Below are 19,852 nucleotides of genomic sequence, written 5' to 3' on the forward strand. Positions count from 1 at the left end.
TAAACTACATGACAAATGAAGGAGTATCATGCTAAATGAATAAAGATTTATACACTTATGGAAAGTAAACATCAGATGTATTTATTGATGAATAAAAAAGGGAAGCATACAACCATTTCCTTGATGTTGGATATCTCCTTGGTAGTGGATTTCTAAGTCCAAGCCAAGACCATTCAAGCACTCCTTCTCCTTAGTTAGATGGGAAACATTTGGGAATAATTTCAACATAAGAATGTCGGCAAGAAATGACCAACCATTTGGGGATAGAAGGGACTTGATTTATAGGAAGGGAGAGGGAGTTAGGGATCCATAAAAGAGGGAAGAAGGTCCATATCTCAAGGGTAATATCCCTAAAGGTAGGATCAAGGAATCAAAATTGGAGAACTCGACCATATCTTCATTCAACAACATCCAACTTGTTGTTCTCAAAGATTCTAGCAAGTGATGCTTCTCCTCCACTTTAGGAAAGACTCCTAGAAGAGGTTCAACGTGGGTTTTCCTATCAAAAGCTGCGCTGGAAGTGCTAGGTTAACATGCTGTAACAAGTTATCAACATAGGACAATAATAATGAAAATCACACTGATCCTGAAAACTAGGGTTTCAGGAAAATTTATCTAGAATTCTCTTAGGGAATCTCTTCTTCTATTCTTCAAGGATGTTTCTATATGTGTTTCATGGTGAGTACACTTTGATAGTTTTCATCATTTTGATGCTTCAAGATATGGGACAAGAAGTTTGACAAAATACTGTGTAACAGATTCCCCCTAAAGCATGAAGGCAAAACATGGAGTGATGTGTGAAATGCTTTACAAGTCAAGGCAAGGACTAAAAATAAAACAGTCAGGAGACCTACAAATCAAGCATGATACAATATACATAGCTGACATCTCTAATATAAATATGCCTAATGATACATCTCTGAATAGGCATCTAAAAATACATGAATCCACGACATGGACACATCCATCCGAATAGAAGGGATCATGTGTATGGATCCACAACATGGACACAACCATCTGAATAGAAAGGATCATATGTAAAGATCCATGGTATGGATAATGCCATCCAAGTAGAAAGAATCATATATATGGATCCACGGTATGGTTGAAACCATCCATATAGAGGGAACCATGTGTACAATCATGAATAAATCGTAACTCCATGCAACTTGGATTTATCAGATGAAACCCAGGGTATTCATCTCTATCTCGATTCGATCAATGTACAAATTATACCATGTGAATAGATGTGTCGAAGTTGAACATGATAGAAAACCACCTGATTACCTGTCAATGCTATAAACCGTTAACATGCATGAGATAAACCACCAATAATGACAATGGAAGTCAAGGTACAACAATACAATCCACGAGTGTGAATAATGAAGTTGAAGTAAAACACCTGCAAAATCATTCGATCAAAGGCCAATGATGTAAACCTATCATCGAATGTGAATAACTTGCCATGGAGGCATGCAAGCTCCAAGGTACTCGAAGGGAGTTTCTAGACCATCTTCCTGGATAATGAGCTGAAGTCGACAAGAAGTGATCCATTGAAGGAGGGACATAATGCATCCCACATCATTGAAGCAAAACAAAATATGTAGTAGAGTAGGTATGTTTGATTCAGGACAGTGGCAGAAAGGTTAGATAATGTATAAACGGTAAAAAACTGCAGATGGGACTTCTCTTGAACATATCAGTGACATGACTCTAGAGTTTGGTAGTATTTGAATCATCATAGGACCATAGGTCATGATGACAATGCAGTATAATTAGATGAGAGGCAAAATGGATTCTCAAAACCCAGGAAGGCAAGTGATGAAGTGAGGATAACCTGAACCCGACACGAGAAATAGATAAGTGTCATGTTCAAGAGTGATATGATGCTTTTACAAAAAATACAAGAGGTGTTCAGTTTCCTTTTCCCCACTATTTCTAGTGAGTAACCCATTATTTTTTATTGCAATATTAAAGAGGATAGCTTATGCTTGTCGTATAAGTTCATCCTTCGGATGAATCCATCCTAGTAAGTCTAATGAGTCCTAGGAAGGAGAAACTCGGTCTCGTCATGGTGACAAGTCCTGCGTCGTTTAAGTTTTACGAGTCTGACGGAGGGGTAACTCGACATCTTTTTCATGTTTAGAGAGTTTCAAAAATAGTCGGGAAAGAAAAATTCAAAGGTCCCTTTTCGTAAATAGTCTCTTGAATCCGAAAAGGTAGAAAGTAATATCTAAGAGAACCTCTTATCCATGTGTGAAGAAGGTATTCCTTTTTCATACAATAGTCTATCTTAGTCTAGAAAAGGGTTAAACTTATACTGAGTAGACGTCATTTCATTTACTTTAACGAGTTTGAAATGACAAGTACTCGACAATATTTTCATATTTTGAGAGTCAGAAAAGAGCTTAAAGATGACTCCAGGGGGTTCCTTTTTCATTTATTTTTGATGAGTCTAAAAAAGTGATAAAATAAAACTCGTTGATTCAATCAAAATTAATCACTGTCACCATTTGTCCATGACCTATCACTGTACAAGTGAACACACATTACCGATTTTCGAGAAAAAATATTAAAATATAAGCAAAATGTGCCCTAAATGGTAAAAATATGTCAAAAAACTTATAAAAACTCAAAAAGTAAAAACATTTTTACCATTTCACATTTGACAATTTGGAGAGCACTTTTTACCCCATATCACCGACTTTTAGGTGAGGAGTGTGACAAATCTAGGACACCATTCTTCACTCTGCTTGCTGTAGGTAAGAGATATATCAGTTCTCTTCATTTTGGTTATGATTTTAGGTGTTTTCATCCATAGGATAGGCAATAAGGAGGGCTTGGAAAAAATTTGTGTCAAGGGCAATCAACGTGGGTTTTATCCATTAGACCCATGGTTCTCACCTTGTGCTCAAATCTGTCAGTGCGCTGGAAAAGCGGAAAAATATAGAAACCACTGCATTGGCATAGATTTATTTATTTATTTTATTTTATTATTTATTTATTATTTATTATATTTATTTTTATTTATTTTTTAATTTTTGTTTATTTATTTATTATTTATTTTTTTAACTTTTAATTTTTCCAGAAAATCCTCCATATTTAATGATTGTTTTCTAAATTTCTCTCCATAGATGCTCATGAAAACTTGTTTTATGGATGTTCCACAGGTGAATCAACGAAAAATGGTGATCAAATGGAAAGAGAGAGGGCATGAAGAAGAAGATCATCAGGTAGCCTAAGACCCAAATTGCATAGATTCCCTTTGAGCATGCGGGTCACTGAAATTCTTTCGAATTCCTCAGATTAGAACCCAGATCAAGTTAATGCAAAATTTGGTCGGTTGGTGGGATGTTGACTGCCAACTGTTCATCATTGGGGACTAGAAACTTGAGATCCATATCTTAGAAATATATTTCATTACGGGCTTGTCCAGGAGGGGACAACAGATTCAGCTCTCTAGTTCTCATACTGGAGGGGGAAGTCTAGATATGTTGATTGCGAGACATTTCCCAGGCTCCCGGAAAACCAAGAGTGGGAAGATAGACATAAATACCATCACCAATATCCCACTAAGAACAATTCTCCATACCATGGCCCGAATAGCTGGGGCTCAGGCTTTGCATGAAGCAACAAAGTCCCATTTCCAGTATGCCATTGATTGTCTAAGTCCCACAGTTTTCAACTGGTGTGAAGGATTGTTGGTTAACATGAAGGACCAACTTACAAAATGCAAGACATGGAAGCTAAAACAATTCGGCTATGGATCTATCTTGGTGACATTCTTCTTAGAATGTGTACCATTGTTCAGATATCAGTGGATAGAAGTGGATGCCCCAACGCCCAGGGATCCACGATTACTGAGGTGGGGTGAGCTGATGCCTTGACATGGAGGTGGTCAACAAATGTCATTTCCTCCAACATTTTTTGGATGGTTGTGACAACAACTAATCATGGTAGATGATTGGGCGTATGCTGGAAAATATTTATGGGGATATCTTGACCTTCCACTTCCACCTAGTACATGATGGAATGATGCAGGTAAAAACTGGTTTTTAATGTTTTTTAAGTTTTTGAGTTTTTTTTTGTTTCATCTGTATTGATATTTGACACTTGTCATTTTTGCAAATGTTAGACCAGAGATACCTCCAAAGGTTTCTCCGATAGCGAGGTGAGTGGCACGACAGATAGAGGATGCTCCCTATGAGGAGGGAGCTGACCCGAGCGTAGAAGTGTAAAGCAACCTGGAAGCCTTGACAAGAGGAATTCCAGAATACACGTCTATTGATGAGGTGCCACTGTGATATCAAAGGAATACTGTAGGGGTGTCTGCCAGACTACGTCGGTTGCTGAACCATCTCATCAGAGCTGTTTCGTGCTACCATAAGCACCATGTTGGTGGATATTCATCTCTAGTTTTCATTTTTAGCACTTATTTAGGCTCGAGAAGCCATGTGTATTTGAACACATATTTTCATATTTTGATGTAACAAACATTTTGAAAACTTTTATGTATATGTATGTATATATATATATATCTATATATATATATATATATACATACATACATACATGTTTCCCTTGATGCTTATAAAATGTTTCTATAAAATGTTTTTGTATTTACATATGATGCAAATGTCTATCTAGAACGTAATTAGCCAATGTATCTGTTAATGTGTTCAAACTTCTTGGAATATGTTGATAAGCGATATAATCAAAATCTCGTTCTAAGAGATGAACTCGCAAATACATTCTCAAAATATAATGGTTTATGACATAATATTATCTGTTGTAGTATGATGAGCTATGATATTAACGACTAACTATCTAATTCCAAGAGCAATGGCTTATGAAAAAAGCTTGATAACTGCACTATATTTTACAATGTTATTAGTGGTACGACCTAAACATATGCCTTGTAAATTCACTAACTCACCATTAGGGTCATAGATTGCCCATGCCGCGCAAGATAGATTCCATGTTCTATGACAAGCACCATCAATGAAATCGACATAAAGGTTCGATGACATCTGCAAAGCAAGTGGAACACGTAGTAAGTAGAGGAAACCACGTTTGCAATAGCAAACAAACACACCAAAAACAACTGCACACTAATGAAAAGCACACTAATGTATAAGGTATCTATGTGAAATCTAGGTACATTTTTTTTCTTCAGATGGAGCCCATTTCGGGACTTGGGTAATATGTCAAAAGAGAGAAAAACCATAGTTTTAATGTTGGCATGACATGTAAGCATCAAGTCGACCAATTAGTGGAATGATAAAAAATAATGACAATGCCCTCATACCCCCTGGGCGAGTGAGGGTTACGAGTCAAAACTTCAATGGCCCATTGCAGAAATGGACGAACGGTAAAGACTTGGTGAGAAAGTCTCATGAAGGAGGACGCAAAGATCTTAAGCTCATCGTGAGAAAAATATGCTCCCAAGTGAAAGTTTTCGAAAATCCTAGGTTGGACTGAGATTTCATTGGGCATGCTGAAGAAAATGTTACCCATGTTTCCTTTGGACAACACTTCGTGAACCAAAATAGGTATTTGAAGCGGATGAGTTGGTACACCAGAAACAAGGGTTTCTAGACAAGAATAAATCTCACCAAGGCTTGGGAGAAAGGAGGAACAATGATGAGAATAATTCCATGGAGTTTCCTCGAGAGACATAACTTCTGTGATACTTTCATCAGTTGGAAACGTCTCATTCAAAGGATATGGAGAATCCCAAAAACCGAGCCAGGGAGATTGCGAATATGCGTCTAGACTCATACTGAAATGATCATGAATTTCAGAAGTAGTTGTAGAAGCTGAAACAACACTTGATATGCTTTCTCTATGGGGCTAAGTGGCATAACATCGCCAAAATCGTCAATTTGATCAGGACATGGAATGACTCAAGGATCGTGACGATTCGAGACCATGTTAATCAAAGCGACGTTTGGAGGTGGCAGGGAAAATGTTCCCATAAGGGAAGAGTCTTTGAAAAGACCCACCTCAACGCTCTCATAAGGGATATTGCCATTCCCAACATATTGCACATTTCCATTTTAGGAGTTGGAAGAGAAAAAGGTGAGAAAATCAACAATGACTATTTTCACTTGATGAGGAAAACTGATGCAGGAGTATCTAGGCCTAGCCAGCAATGTGATGGTGTGGTCACATGTTGTGGCTAATGAAAGTTTGGAGTAAGAATTGGTTGTTTAATTTTATTAATTGCAAAGTATGTAAGTAGTTAATTATTGCATAATTTTGAACAGAATTGGGAATAAGTGGCAAGTGATCCTCCCTACGTGGAGATTAAGCCAAGTAGTTATATTGATTAGTTAGGGTAGGATATGATTTCCAAATATATAGCGAATTCCTTCATATGTGCAAGGAGACTGTTAGATAGAGAAGATATGTATTTTCCTGTCTTTTCTGAAGAGACAAAGAGAGAAGAGGATTCAAGAAGATTCAAGATGGGATTGTAAGCCTACAGGCAGATTAAGAAAGCAGAGGCTCTAATTAGAAGAATCAGGTCAGAGAGGAACATAGAGCCTCAAACATATAATTATGTGTTTATATGTTGTTTACAGAGAGTTGATTCTGCATGTGGAAGAGTGTGATTCATTATTAATGATAAATTTTGTTCTATTAGTGATTCTGGTTAACATATGTGTCCAGGCGGAATTCGGTGAACACAGAGAGGAGAGTGAGACAAAGGAATTTTATATTTATCCTTTTTTAAGCTATTTTATGTGTATATGTGTTAATCAATTAAAATTCCATTTGCAGGCATATTGATCGACCATCGATCACTATAAGGATCGATGAAGATCCATTGATTAATTGAATGATAGTAATATGGATGTCGTAATAGAGTATGGTAGAGGAAGGCGTTTTAACACAGAATCCATTAATTGTGAATGAAACTAAGTTAAAGAGGAATAGACAGAGTTGATGCATAGGATCCATTGGATCTGTGAGATCAACGGTCTAGATCATGTCGCATGGAGCAGAACCATAAATATCGCATCGGCGGAAACCAATTGGAACGATATCAGAATCGGCCAATGAGAAGTGGCGATTGCGATATTGTGATTAAGCGTCAGCCATCGGATCGGGTGTCAGATCGATGGTCCTGATGTGATCTCTAATTGCATATTGGAGAGGTCAAAGGGCTAGCGGTAATGGATGTTGCGATAGTGATGTGCGAAGGGCCGATATGCCGATAGCGATAAAGTGCCAATCGGTGATTGGAGGTTTCAGAAATCGGAGCGCCGCACTGTGGAAAGTTTAGCAAGGAGCGGACCCAATGATCATTCTGAATGCAATTTTATAGTTTTTGAGATCTGGCCTAAGCGTTTATGGTCGGGTTTCTATGTGTTGCAGTGTATTCCGATATTATGTGTCTGCAATAGTCGCCATAGCGATATTGCGATAGATCCTTAGGAAGGGGCGATGAGCGGACCTGAGGGAATTATAGATGCGGGTGAAATCCTTTTGAAGTCTAGCCTTAAGGTTTAAGGTGGGTTTTTTGTGTATTCCTGTGTATTTCAATAAAGTGGCATGGTCCCGGGGTTTTAAACGAAAAGGCATGTAGATTAACGCTTCTGATTTGTATATGTGGGCATGAAGCTTAAAAGGATTATAGGGGTGAATGAGTCCCAATAAGGTGTTTAGGGTGTGGTATCCATATGGTTGCGTCATTTTGGTATAAGAGCAAGGATGTATTGCTTACGAAGGTTATGATTACAAAGGTATGAAAGTAGCAGCAGTTTTCAATGACAAAGTTTGGCACAAAACTATAATAGTAAGGCTGTAGGAAGAACTTTGGAAGTTCTTAGAGATTGTAGTAGAACCTCATTCCAGCTGAGGCTTGGAATAGATAGGGACAAAAGAGTCCTTAAGATTAGTGGGTGTAGCAACTAGAGAGAGAGCAAGAGTGCTCAGTACAAGTTCTAAGGAAAGAGGACTTGGAGACCAGGGAGAGGAGAAGCTTGGTGAGAAGATCAACTTAGAAGGAAGTTGATTGGTTGCAGGTGTAGAGCTCACACAGAAGAGAAGATGGCTATGGAAAGTCATATGGAAGGTTTCGAAGAAGGCTACAAGATGAAGGAGAAGGGTGCTCAAATAATCCGTAGGAAATAGATGAGTCAAGCAGAGATTGACAAGGAAATAGCTGAGATAAGAGAAGGACTCAATGCGTTAGTAATGGTGCTAGAGGAGAACCAAAGACAAGGTTGGGTCTTGAAGAGGAATCCAGTTGATCTAATACTGAGATCTAAGACAATTAATAAGGTATTACAGACTCATGTGCCTGGATTTGTCTATGTAATTTTATGCAATGGATCGATAAGATTGCGAAATAGACATACAATGAAGTAGTAAAAAAAAACATAATAGAAAACACATAGCACAATGAATTTAATGAGGAGTTCACCCAATACTCCTGTGCTACATCTCTTGGTCCAGCCTTCAGTGGTGGCCTCTCTATTATGTCTTCAAGCAGAGTTTTACAACAGTATGAGCTCAATTTGAGACTCAATACACAATAGATATAATAGTAAGAGTTTGCTTGAACCTCTCAAGCCTTCTCTAAGTACACAGAATCTATTAATCACTCTCTGTCTCAATCTTAGCTCTGTCTTGGCACTACTTGTCCTGCGTTCTATTTTCTATGGCTTTAAATCCAAACTGCACTGCCTGTTCGTTTCAACTCCTTGGCTTTAAGTCTCCTCATCCTCTGTCTGCTCAGACCCGTTTCTAAGCATTAGCAATCATTGCTAAACGCTTCTAAGGATGGTGGCCACCTGTATTGTAATGGAATGGTCTTCGGGCTTTTGAAATCCTTTCGAAGGCCAAAAATGATCATTTTCTATTTTACACAGAGAAATGCTGCAACACTGTGAAATTCTACCAAAACTCTGTTCATTTCGGACTTCAAAAGTCCTTAAATCTCGTCTATTTTCCTATCGGGTCCGTCCTCATCGCTATCATAAGTCCCTTCGACCTTTCTCCTTTCTATTTTTAAAAATACATTAAAATCACGAAAATAACATAAAAATGGCTTTCCCTTGGACTTGAAACAATATATATTTCCCTTCACGAACCCTTTCGGGTCTGGTTCTTATCGCATCGGATATACGTATGTGTATAGGCCTCTCTCCATAATGTTTCTCCGATTGCAATATTGCGATGTGATTAGTTGCAATTGCATATCGCGATAGCCCCAGGCCATTGTAAGCGCTCTGTTATGGTTGTTGATTGTGATGTTGTGATGCAATGTGGGCCATCGATCTGCACGCTTGATCGACAATCCTCGTTGACTCCGCCGATCGCCATCGCTACATGCATATGTTAAGCACCGATATCCGCTGTTTTCCTGTGCCGATTATGATTGCTGATCAGATCTGGATCGTTGATCAAGCAACTCTGACAACTATTGTGCATTCATTGTTCACGCTTCCAATACTCTATTTATTCATGGTTTTCTCTTGTTTTTGCCTCCTGATAGTGTTTTTTTCCATTCTGAAAGGTTTTCTCATGCGCTTTTTTTTGGTCTTTTAAATGATTTTAAGAGTTTTCAAGACTTAGAGAGTGTTCTCGGATCCATTTGGATCACACCTTCCCACTAAAAAGGCTTTTGGACCACCAAAAGTTACAGCTGCCTCACTTGCCCAATCTCTATCCATTTTGCACTGCTGGGTTTTGAACCTTTGAGCTTGATTCTAAGGTACTCAACATCCCCTCTGCGCATGGTTCTCACCTTCCTATCCATAACTGTATCTTCCTGTAGCTCGTTGAGATATTCAGGCAACAGATCATCAATGGAAGGAAATTGACTTTGCTCTTCGGGATCTTCAATTAATGAAGGTTCAAACAATCTTAAGTTTTCTGCATTTACCACTGAATAGATGTGCATGTATGCTGGCAGATCAAGGTGGAAAGCGTTCTCACTAATTTTCTCAAGTACCTTAAAAGGCCCATACCTTATTGGCTTCAACTTCTTTCCTTCACCTTGCGTTCTGTCCTTACTGATATACAGCCAGAATTGATCACCAACTTGGAAGTTGTGCACCACCCGATGCTTATCATGCCTTGCCTTGTACTTGGCTTGGATATTTTCTAGCTATTCCTACACTGCCTGGTGAATTTCTTGGATTTGTTCAATGAACCTGGTTGTTTTGTCCACATCACTGTGTCCAACAACTGCTATGTCTTTTTCAAAGACAAAATCCAAGGCAGACCTTGTTATAAAACCAAAACAGGTCTCAAAAGGAGATCTCCGTGTAGAAGAATGTTTATCATGGTTGTAAGCATGTTGCACATAACATAAATGTTCATCCCAAAGCTTGGGATGCTTGTTGCAATAACCCCTGAGCAATTGGATCACTGTCTTGTTGACTACCTCTGTTTGGCCATATGTTTATGGATGAAAGGCTGTACTCTTCTTCAGTCTGGTGTCCATTAATTCCCACAGACTTGACCAAAAATTCCCAACGAATCGGGAATCTCGATCAGATATTATGGAAGTGGGTAACCCAAAATGCACCCAAACATGCTGAAAAAACAACTTCACTGTTTGTTCAGCTGTAATCTGCTTATTACAGTGTATTAAAATACACATTTTGCTGAACCTGTCCACAATAACATATAAATAGTCATGTCCCTTTCTAGATTTTAGCAATCCCCCAACAAATTCCATGGAAACACTTTCCCAAGGACGGGAAGGGACTGGTAGTGGAGTGTACAAGCTTATTTTTCTATTGCTGGGCTTACTTTTAGCACAAATGGTACACCCTCTTACATATCTAGAAACTGTTTCGTGCATTCTTGGCCAATAGCAGTATCTTTGCAGCTGTGCAACTATTTTATTTACACCAAAATGACCTGATATCAGAGAAGTATGTGCTTCCCTAATTATGTTGACTCTTTCAGTTTGTGGAATGCATAACTTTCCCAAATGATACAAGAGTTGGTCCTTAACATAGTAATCCAATTCTTCTACCTTTTTTCGATTACTTAAAGCTGCATATACATCTTTAAATTCTATATCTTGAGCATATTGTTCAATGTAGCTTTCATGCCTTACTGAGTTATGCTTAAGTATAGTAGATGCATTTATGACTGGTCTGGACAACATATCTACAACTTTATTGTGTTTGCCCTTTTTATATATGATGACTAAATGAAACTGCTGTAGGAAACCCATCCACCTATAGTGTCTTGATTGCTGCAATTTAGTTTGTGAGTGCAAGTACTGAAGTGGCTAATGATCAGTATGTATAATTGTTTCTTTGCCCATTAAGTAATGTTTCCACTTTTTCACACTCTGGACTAATGCATACAATTCTTTATCATATGTAGGATAATTAACTACTGCAGAATTAAAAGTCTCAGAATGGTAGCATATGGGTTTACCATGTTGCATCAACACTGCTCCCATGGCATAGTCACTGGCATTTGTTTCGATCTCAAATGGTTGTTGAAGATTTGGCAATGCTAGTACTGGTGTTGTACTAATTTTTTCTTTCAAGGTGTCGAAGGCTTTCTGTTGTTTGCCTCCCCACTGAAACACCTTGTTCAATCCTGTTAAAGCATGTAAGGGAGCTGCAATTAAGGAAAAGTTAGCAATAAACTTTCTCCAATATTGTGCTACTCCTAGGAAGCTTCTAACTTCTGTAGCAGACTTGGGTTTAGGCCAGTTTACAATGACTGCAACCTTAGAGGGATCTATCTTCAATTCACCACCCCCTACAATATGACTCGAATAATTCAAATATGTTTTTCCAAATTCACATTTTGATAATTTAACATAGAGATTTTATTTTTTCAAAACATCTAGACTCTGCTTTACATGCTTCAAATGTTCTTCCCATGTTTTACTGAAAACAAGAATGTCATCTAGATATACAATTACAAAATAATCAATAAAATGCCTGAGTACATCATTCATAATTCTCATGAAAGTGGTAGGAGCATTAGTCAAGCAAAAAGGCATAACTAGCCATTCATACAACCCTTGCTTTTTTTTGAAAGTAGTCTTCCATGCATCTTGCTCTGCTACTCTAACCTGATGGTAACCACTACATAGGTCCAACTTGGAAAAGTAAAAAAATTCTTTCAGCTGATCCAATAGATCATTAATGCGAGGAAGGGGATAACGATTCTTGATCGTTATTTTATTTAGTGCTCTGTAGTCAATGCACATCCTCCACGAACCATCTTTCTTCGTCACCAACACGATTGGAGATCCGCATGGTGATGTGCTTGGTCTTATGAACCCTTTCTCGAGAAACTCCTGTACCCGCTTCTTGATTTCTGCATTCTTTAAAGCAGATAACCTGTACATTCCGATGTTAGGTAATGGAGCATCATGCTACAAATGAATATCATGTACAATTTCCTTTTGGGTGGCAGACCTTTAGGTTCTTGAAATAGGATATCATATTCTGAAACAACTTTTTCTAAATCATCTTTTTGTTTAGCATCACAGCCCTCAAATACATTGGTTTTATCAGGTTTCTTTTCCTTTACAACCATTAGTAAAAATTGCTTGCATGAATTTACAATCCTTTCCATCTGCCCTAAGTTTATGAGAGTATACTTATTTTTGAGTTTGCGAGCTCTTACAATATATTTTATTCCATCTTTGGTTAGTTAATACTTATTTTTTGCTCTATAGAAAATGGATTTTCTATCATACAAGTAAGGACTTCCTAAAACAATTCCACATATATCCAAGGGAATTACATCTAGCTCAACCTCATCTACAAATGCTGAACCAATGCAAAACCTAAGTTTACATTGTCTAGTCACTTGTAGCTTTGCTTTATCACATACCCAACCTAATGGATATGGCTTCTTGTGAGGTTTGGTTAGTAATCCCAGCCTCTTTACAATTGCTTCAAAAATTAAGTTTACTTGTGAGCCACTATCAAACAGAGTATCAACCTTTTGATGCTTGGATATAACTCTAATATGAAAAAGCTCATATCTTTTCCTCTCATTTTCTTCACTATCCATAGTTTGGGTAGAATTACTAGTAGATTCCTCAGAAATTTTACCTTGTATAACTGTAGCTGTGATTGTGGTTTCATCACCTGAGTCTGACCTCAAATCCTTCTGTACAACAATAACAACCTTCTTCTTCTTGCCATTGAACTTCTTTGGTTTCAGCTCCAGATGCAAAGACCAACAATGTTCATCATCATGTCCATCCTTCTTTCAGTGAGTGCATGAAGGTTTAGCCTTCTGTACAACATTTGGCTTCCTCTCTTTCCATTTCTGCTTCCTCTTTTCCTTGTTCTTGCTTGCAGTGGGTTTTGATGATCCCCCAATCTCTGGGTTCACATTCTTGTCTCTAGCCTCTAGATGGGTAGCCTGAACAGATACCTCATCTATGCTAGTAGGGTTAAACATGAGAACGGTGTGCCTCAAATAACTATGTAAACCACCGATATACTTAAACAAAGTTTCAGGTGAGTCTAAAGAAATTCCTAGAATTAAAGCTCCTTTTCTAAATTCTTGGCTATAGCTTTGTACACATTGCCCTTTTAATTGGCGAATAGTTTGCCAACTCATCATAGCTTGCTGCATATAAGCTAGTGGATAGAATTGTTTTTTAATTGTAGAAACAAATTTAGTTCAGACATAAATAATTTTACCATGCTTCTTCAAGTTAGCTTGTGTCTTGCCTTCCCACCATACCAAGGCAGTTCCTCCAAGGCGTAGGCTGGACAATTGAATTTTACTCATGTCTGAATCAATGCTCTTCACCCTGCAATACACATCAATCTGCATTTAATTCTCCATCATATATTGGCAAATCAAATTTAACATCTAATTTAATCAAAGATGTTTTCTTATTTTTATTTTCAGGACTATCAGGAGGTGTGTATAGAGGAGCCTCTTTTCCTTTCCCTTTGCCTTTAGAATGGGCATCTAGAAGAGATTCTTCTATTCCTTTGTCTTGTTTGGAGGTTGAAGAATTTCACTTCGACCTTTCTTAAATTCTCAGTACATTTCTTCTACCATGGCACTCATGGTCATGAAATTGTCCATGAATTGAGAGTTTGATTCCAAGGGATTTTCTTCTTTCATTTCCCTCCCAGGATAGACTCTACCAATTTCTGGGTTAGCTTCAACCAGTTCTCCTTCTCCTAATTTGAGCTTTGACCTAGTTATCATTCACCAATCTAGCACAAGCTTGTCTAACCTTAGCAACCTAAAGCCCTGATACCACTTGATCTGATATTGAGATCTAAGACAATTAATAAGGTATTACAGACTCATGTGCCTGGATTTGTCTATGTTATTTTATGCAATGGATTGATAAGATTGCGAAATACACAGACAATGAAGCAGTAAACAAAAACATAATAGAAACACATAACACAAAAAATTTAATGTGGAGTTCACCCAATACTCCTGGGCTACATCTCCTGGTCCAGCCTTCAGTGGTGGCCTCTCTATTATGTCTTCAAGCAAAATTTTACAATAGTATGAGTCCAATTTGAGACTCAATACACAATATATATAACAGTAAGAGTTTTCTTGAACCTATCAAGCCTTATCTGAGTACACATAATCTCTTAATCACTCTCTATCTCTATCTTAGCTCTGTCTCTGCACTGCCTATCTTGTGTTCTGTTTTCTATGGCTTTAAAGCCAAACTGCGTTGCCTGTTCTTTTCAGCTCCTCGGCTTTCAGTCTCCTCGTCCTCTGTTCGCTCAGACCCCTTTCTAAGCATTAGCAATCATTGCTAAACGCTTCTAAGGATGGTGGCTGTTAGGTTCCTATACCAATAGGTTTCATTTTTCATGATTGACAGTGGAAATGCCAAAAATGTTAATCTTTGATGCTGCAAAGGTTCCATATTTTGTGAAAAGGAAAAAGAAAGTTAAAAAATGTAAAGAGGGTATGCCCTAAAAGAGTAATCAAAGGGCAAAAATAGTAAATTGGCCAGGAAAAATAATAAAAATGAACCCCAAATCAGAAGACCAGGAAAGTGGCCAGCCAAAATGCCACTGCTATCTCATTAGTAGCCTCACAATGTGCAAATACTGCCGCTGATCATGCTTGTTGGGTGGCCCAACAGTTCAATCTGGACCATGCCATGTTTAAATTTCTTGTTGTAGAATAGGGAAAGAATGTCTATCCAAACAGCTTAAGCTTGGCAGATGAGTAGCTAGGTAGAGAAGTTAAGGAGCCGAACTGCTTAATTTGGGCCCTTGCAAGAGATAAGGGTAGATTTAGATAGGAGGGCAATTAAAAGAAAAGGGGATAATCAGGGTTTGCAAGTCTAAGTGCACCCATTCAAAAGGAAGAAAAAATGTTAGGTGTATTAGGCTGGGTAGGTAGTTTGAGGTTGCAGAAGCAAGGTTATGATTACCTCATGTATTATCCAATCAGAGCTCATCTCATCAATGACAAGAATGTCAAAGCAGTTGTCTAATGGCAGAACTTTGGAAGCATGTCTAACTCCCTTCCACCCCCCCCCTTAAAGTTTCTTACTAATACCCCCTTGAGGACCTTGGCATCTGCCCAACCAGTCCTGTTTTCACTTCATTCTTGTAAAATACTAAGTCAAGCTTTGACTTTCTTCAATAAAAACAAGCCACATTTCTTGTGTAAAATCACTCCTCCACATTCCTTTCACTTCTGATGTCTAAGTTTCAGTTCGTAAACTTAGCCTCTCCCCTACTCCTTCACCTCACAAACTCATATTAACTTCTAATTCTATTATTTAGCTCCCTAAACTATGTTCCCACCCCTATTTTTACAAAAAATCATATAAAAACCCCAAAAAATACTAAATATCCTACCCTAAAGCACTATAGCTTTGTTACATAGTTTTGGGAAATAATAGTCCATTTGGGACTATTATGAACCCTTCCGCGTCCTAACCCTAGGATTAATCTAACCTCTGGTTAGGTTAATAGCCTATACCTACTCCTCTACCCATCAAAACCTTATGGTTCTGCCCCTCCGCAGTCATTTTCCTAAGGTTTAGTGTTTAAATGTTTCAATTAAACATTAAACGTTACCCCCGGCGTATACCCATAAAACCCACTATCCAAAGTTTTGGACCCCCCCTCCACTTGCAATAAAATATTAATAAAGGCCAGGCCCCACACCTAACTCTCCGTCATTTTACCTGCGCCGTCCGTCGTCCGTTTCCCCACACCTCAGATCAACGGTGGGCGGTCGATTTTGCTCCCTGATCTACCGGAGGATAACGTCCGGGGGATGGGCAGTTTCCCTGCCGTACCCCCGCCACGTGTCATCCTCCCGGCATGTTTGGAGGCCCCTCCCCCAATACCGCCTATGCTGAAAAGTGGTGCGGGACCAAACCGGAAACCGCTCCCTCGCCTCTGACGTCAGCACCACGTCCTCATGACGTCACCTCCGCGTCCCCGCCGCTGCTCCGTGTCATTGCCACTTCATCCACCTGCGTCCCCACCCTGCCACCGTGTCCTATGCCACGTCGCCATCCTCATCAGCTGCCACGTCACCCTGCCGTACCCGGGACCCGCCGATGACGTCATGCTGACGTCATCGCAGAAAAGCACCAAAAGTGCAAATATGCCAAATTTTTATAAAAAACACGCGTTTTGACCGTTTTTGTCATTTTCACTAGTCGAGTTGGAGAGCTGCTTGTGCCGTCTTTTCGTCCTTTTGCCTCCAAAGTTCAAAATTCGACCAATTGAGCTGCTGCCACCTTCGAATTCGTCTCCATCGTTCGCCATTGCACCAGCTCGACCACCCTCGGCGACTAAAAACCAGGTATTTGCCGAATTTCATCTGTTTACCCCTGTTCTTCCCATTTTCTCCTTTTCATTTGCTTGATTACCTACAAAATTCCCAAATTAAAGACTCTGCCGCACCTAAATGTTGCCTGAAATTCACTGATAAACCCCCAGCTTAAAAGAAACTGTGGAAACCCGCGCCCACTTGCAAATTCGCCATTGAAAAAATCGTTTTAAAGCTCGTTGCCGGCAAGAACTCCACAACAGCTCGGCATTGTACTCTTCTGCCACATCCCACTACAAAAACCTCAGTAAATTGGGCTGAAATAATCCCCATTTCTTCTGCAAATTGACCTCTTGATGATAGCCACAGACATTGAAGGTTATTGCCTCATTTGAACTCATTGTGCAACCCCTTTGCAAAATCCTCAGAAAGCATTTGGTCTCAGTCTGTTACTGCTCTACACTTCTCTTCAAATATAAGCTCAGTCCCCAGTTCCTTTGCTAATCCTCACAAGCAAGTTTGTTCAACCAGTTGTTGCCTTAATCTTTATTCCAAGCACAAGTACAGAAAAGCTTCAAGATGGCCACTCCAACAGCTCTAAACATCACTCCTATCAATCCACCAAACAAAGAGCTTGAAGCCATGCCCCTAGCTGATAGAGATTACCTCATTCAAGATTTGGTTGGGGACAGGAATCACTTGCAAACCTTCTGCCAGTTGAGAAACAATTTTTTGAGCAACTGTGACATGTATGGCATATGGGAGTCTAATTTATCTTTTTACTTCCTCCCCTTCTTTAATATCTTTCCTGAGATTATCCGTCTGTGTGCTGAGAACTATGAGCCAACCCAGAGAGCTGTCAAGTCTCCATCTGGGAGCATACTTTTTCATATTACTCCTGACTCTATCAACCAGATGTTAAACTTCAAACAGACTCAACTATTGTTTCCTTTCTCTATGAATTACTTGCTGGATGAAGGCTCCAAGCTCTCCAGCTCTGAGATTGCAAGAATTGCCAAGACATTCATGAGGGCATACCGCCAACCTATTGAGCCCCCTCCTTTCCTATATGTCAATTTCAATGAGGTGGGCAAGCTGCTTGTAGATATGATCTCTTATGTGCTAGGATTCAAAACAAGTGAGCACATTGATGAAACAGTGTTGGTTCTGATGTCTGCATACAGCCCAAGACAACCCCCTGCTGTCAAGTATAACTATGCCAAGTTCATAGCCAATAAAATGCATGACCAACTAGTGAAGCTGGATAGGGAGGGAATCTTTAAATATTCGTCATATATCTATCATTTGTTCATGTATTACCAATCTGAAAGCTTCCAATGCCCCATCAAGAAGTTGGATTCTAAGGGTGAAAGAAGGTCTGTCATCTTTTGGTCATCAGTTTTTCATGAGGTTCAAAACTCTCCATTTTCCTACTGTGAGTTCATTGACCAATTTGTATACCCAGTCTCTTGTCTCCTAATGAGAACCCCTCCTCCTAGATTATCATATGACATGCAGAAGATCTTGCAGCTGTCCAAGAGTTACAAAATAGGTGATTGGTATCTCTACCAAAATCACACTGTCATTAGAATCTATGGCTGTGAGCTCTGTCCTTACAGGCTCCCAAGATATGTACCAATGAGACTTTTTGCCTTAGAATATTACAGGAAACTCATCAATTCAGATCTCACTCATTTTCATAGTGCCAAGAAGAAAGCTCGCCTGAAATTTAGAGACCATCTAGGCCCCTTTATTATGAACAAGAAAGAGGGTTGGCAAGATGCTGACCAAATATTGGGGCAGAAGCTCAAATTGAAAAGGAGTTTCTGGTGGGTTCCTTATGACCCGGATGGCTTTATCAGCGCCAGGAGAGTTAAATATAGGCTGACAGCATATGAGCATTGTAGAGTCCCACAAATTGAACAATATGCCAACCAAGATGAGTGGCTGGCAGGGACACTAGCTGAGGAGTTTACTCAAGAAGAAATTATGGAGAAAAATGTCAAAGATCTAGAAAAAACTCTTGACTTGGATTCTTTTGACCAGGTAACTTTCAAACTACCACAGCAAGTCGAAGAAGGTCCATCTACAGCTGCAGCTTCACAAGCTGCCCAACAACGGTCTACACCAGCAACAGGTACATCAAAAGGAAAAGAGCCAATGGATGCAGAGCAAGAAATGGTTGCAGAACAACCTACCACCTCAAAGGAGCAAACTCAAGAACAAGCTCCTCCACAGCAAACAGAGGCACTACAAGTGCCAATATTGCAAACTCCTGCTAATGAAGAAAGAGGTAAGAAGCGAGACCGAGAGGACTCCACACCTGCTAGTGGGTCTACACAGCAACCTGAAGCCAAGAGGCAAAGAGTTGATTCTCCAGTTGAGGAGGAAATTAGTGAGGACATCCTAGAAATTCCAAGAAGAGAAAGGGAAGCAAGCCAACACACACCTACCAGCTCTTTCCAGCAAGAGCAAGAAAGGCAGCATGGCATGGAGGTATCCTCCTCAACACAACAGAGCAAGCGGCCACCTAGTATCAAAACTTCTTTCATGGAAATCAAGGCTCAAAATGAGCTGTTAAGAGTATAGTTATATGATCAGTTTCTTAAGGAAACACTTGCCAAATAGTAGAGGTTAATGGCATCTTATGACCTCAAGGAGGAAAAGATGATTCTAAGTCATTTTAAGCCCAAGATATCACAGCCACAGTCAACTGCAGATTATGTGAAGACTAATCTAGAGGTCCTTGCCAAGGACATTCACCCGATGGATCAAATAGAGCTGCATAAACAAATGGGTGAGATGGTCTATGCCACCCTAGCAGATGAGGCCATGCTGGCCCATGAATTGAAGGAGTCTTTGAAGAATGCAAATACTCAGCTAGATTTGGAAAGACTGTCCTCATCAGCCAAAGACAACATAATTAAAACATTGGAGGACATTATTGTGGACCTGGGACATGATCCCAAGGACCCTAAGGGTGTCAGGGCCCTTATGAAGAAAAAAGAAGATGATATTGCTGCCCTTAGAAAACAATTGGGGTTGACTCCTACTATGCACCTGCAAACTGCAGTGTTGGCGCAAGAAAAAGATGTTGAGGATA

Source organism: Pinus tabuliformis, chromosome 3_2 (assembly GCF_031772625.1).
Source record: "Pinus tabuliformis cultivar Carrire ecotype Pingquan chromosome 3_2, CPIR1, whole genome shotgun sequence".
Classification (NCBI taxonomy): domain Eukaryota; kingdom Viridiplantae; phylum Streptophyta; class Pinopsida; order Pinales; family Pinaceae; genus Pinus; species Pinus tabuliformis.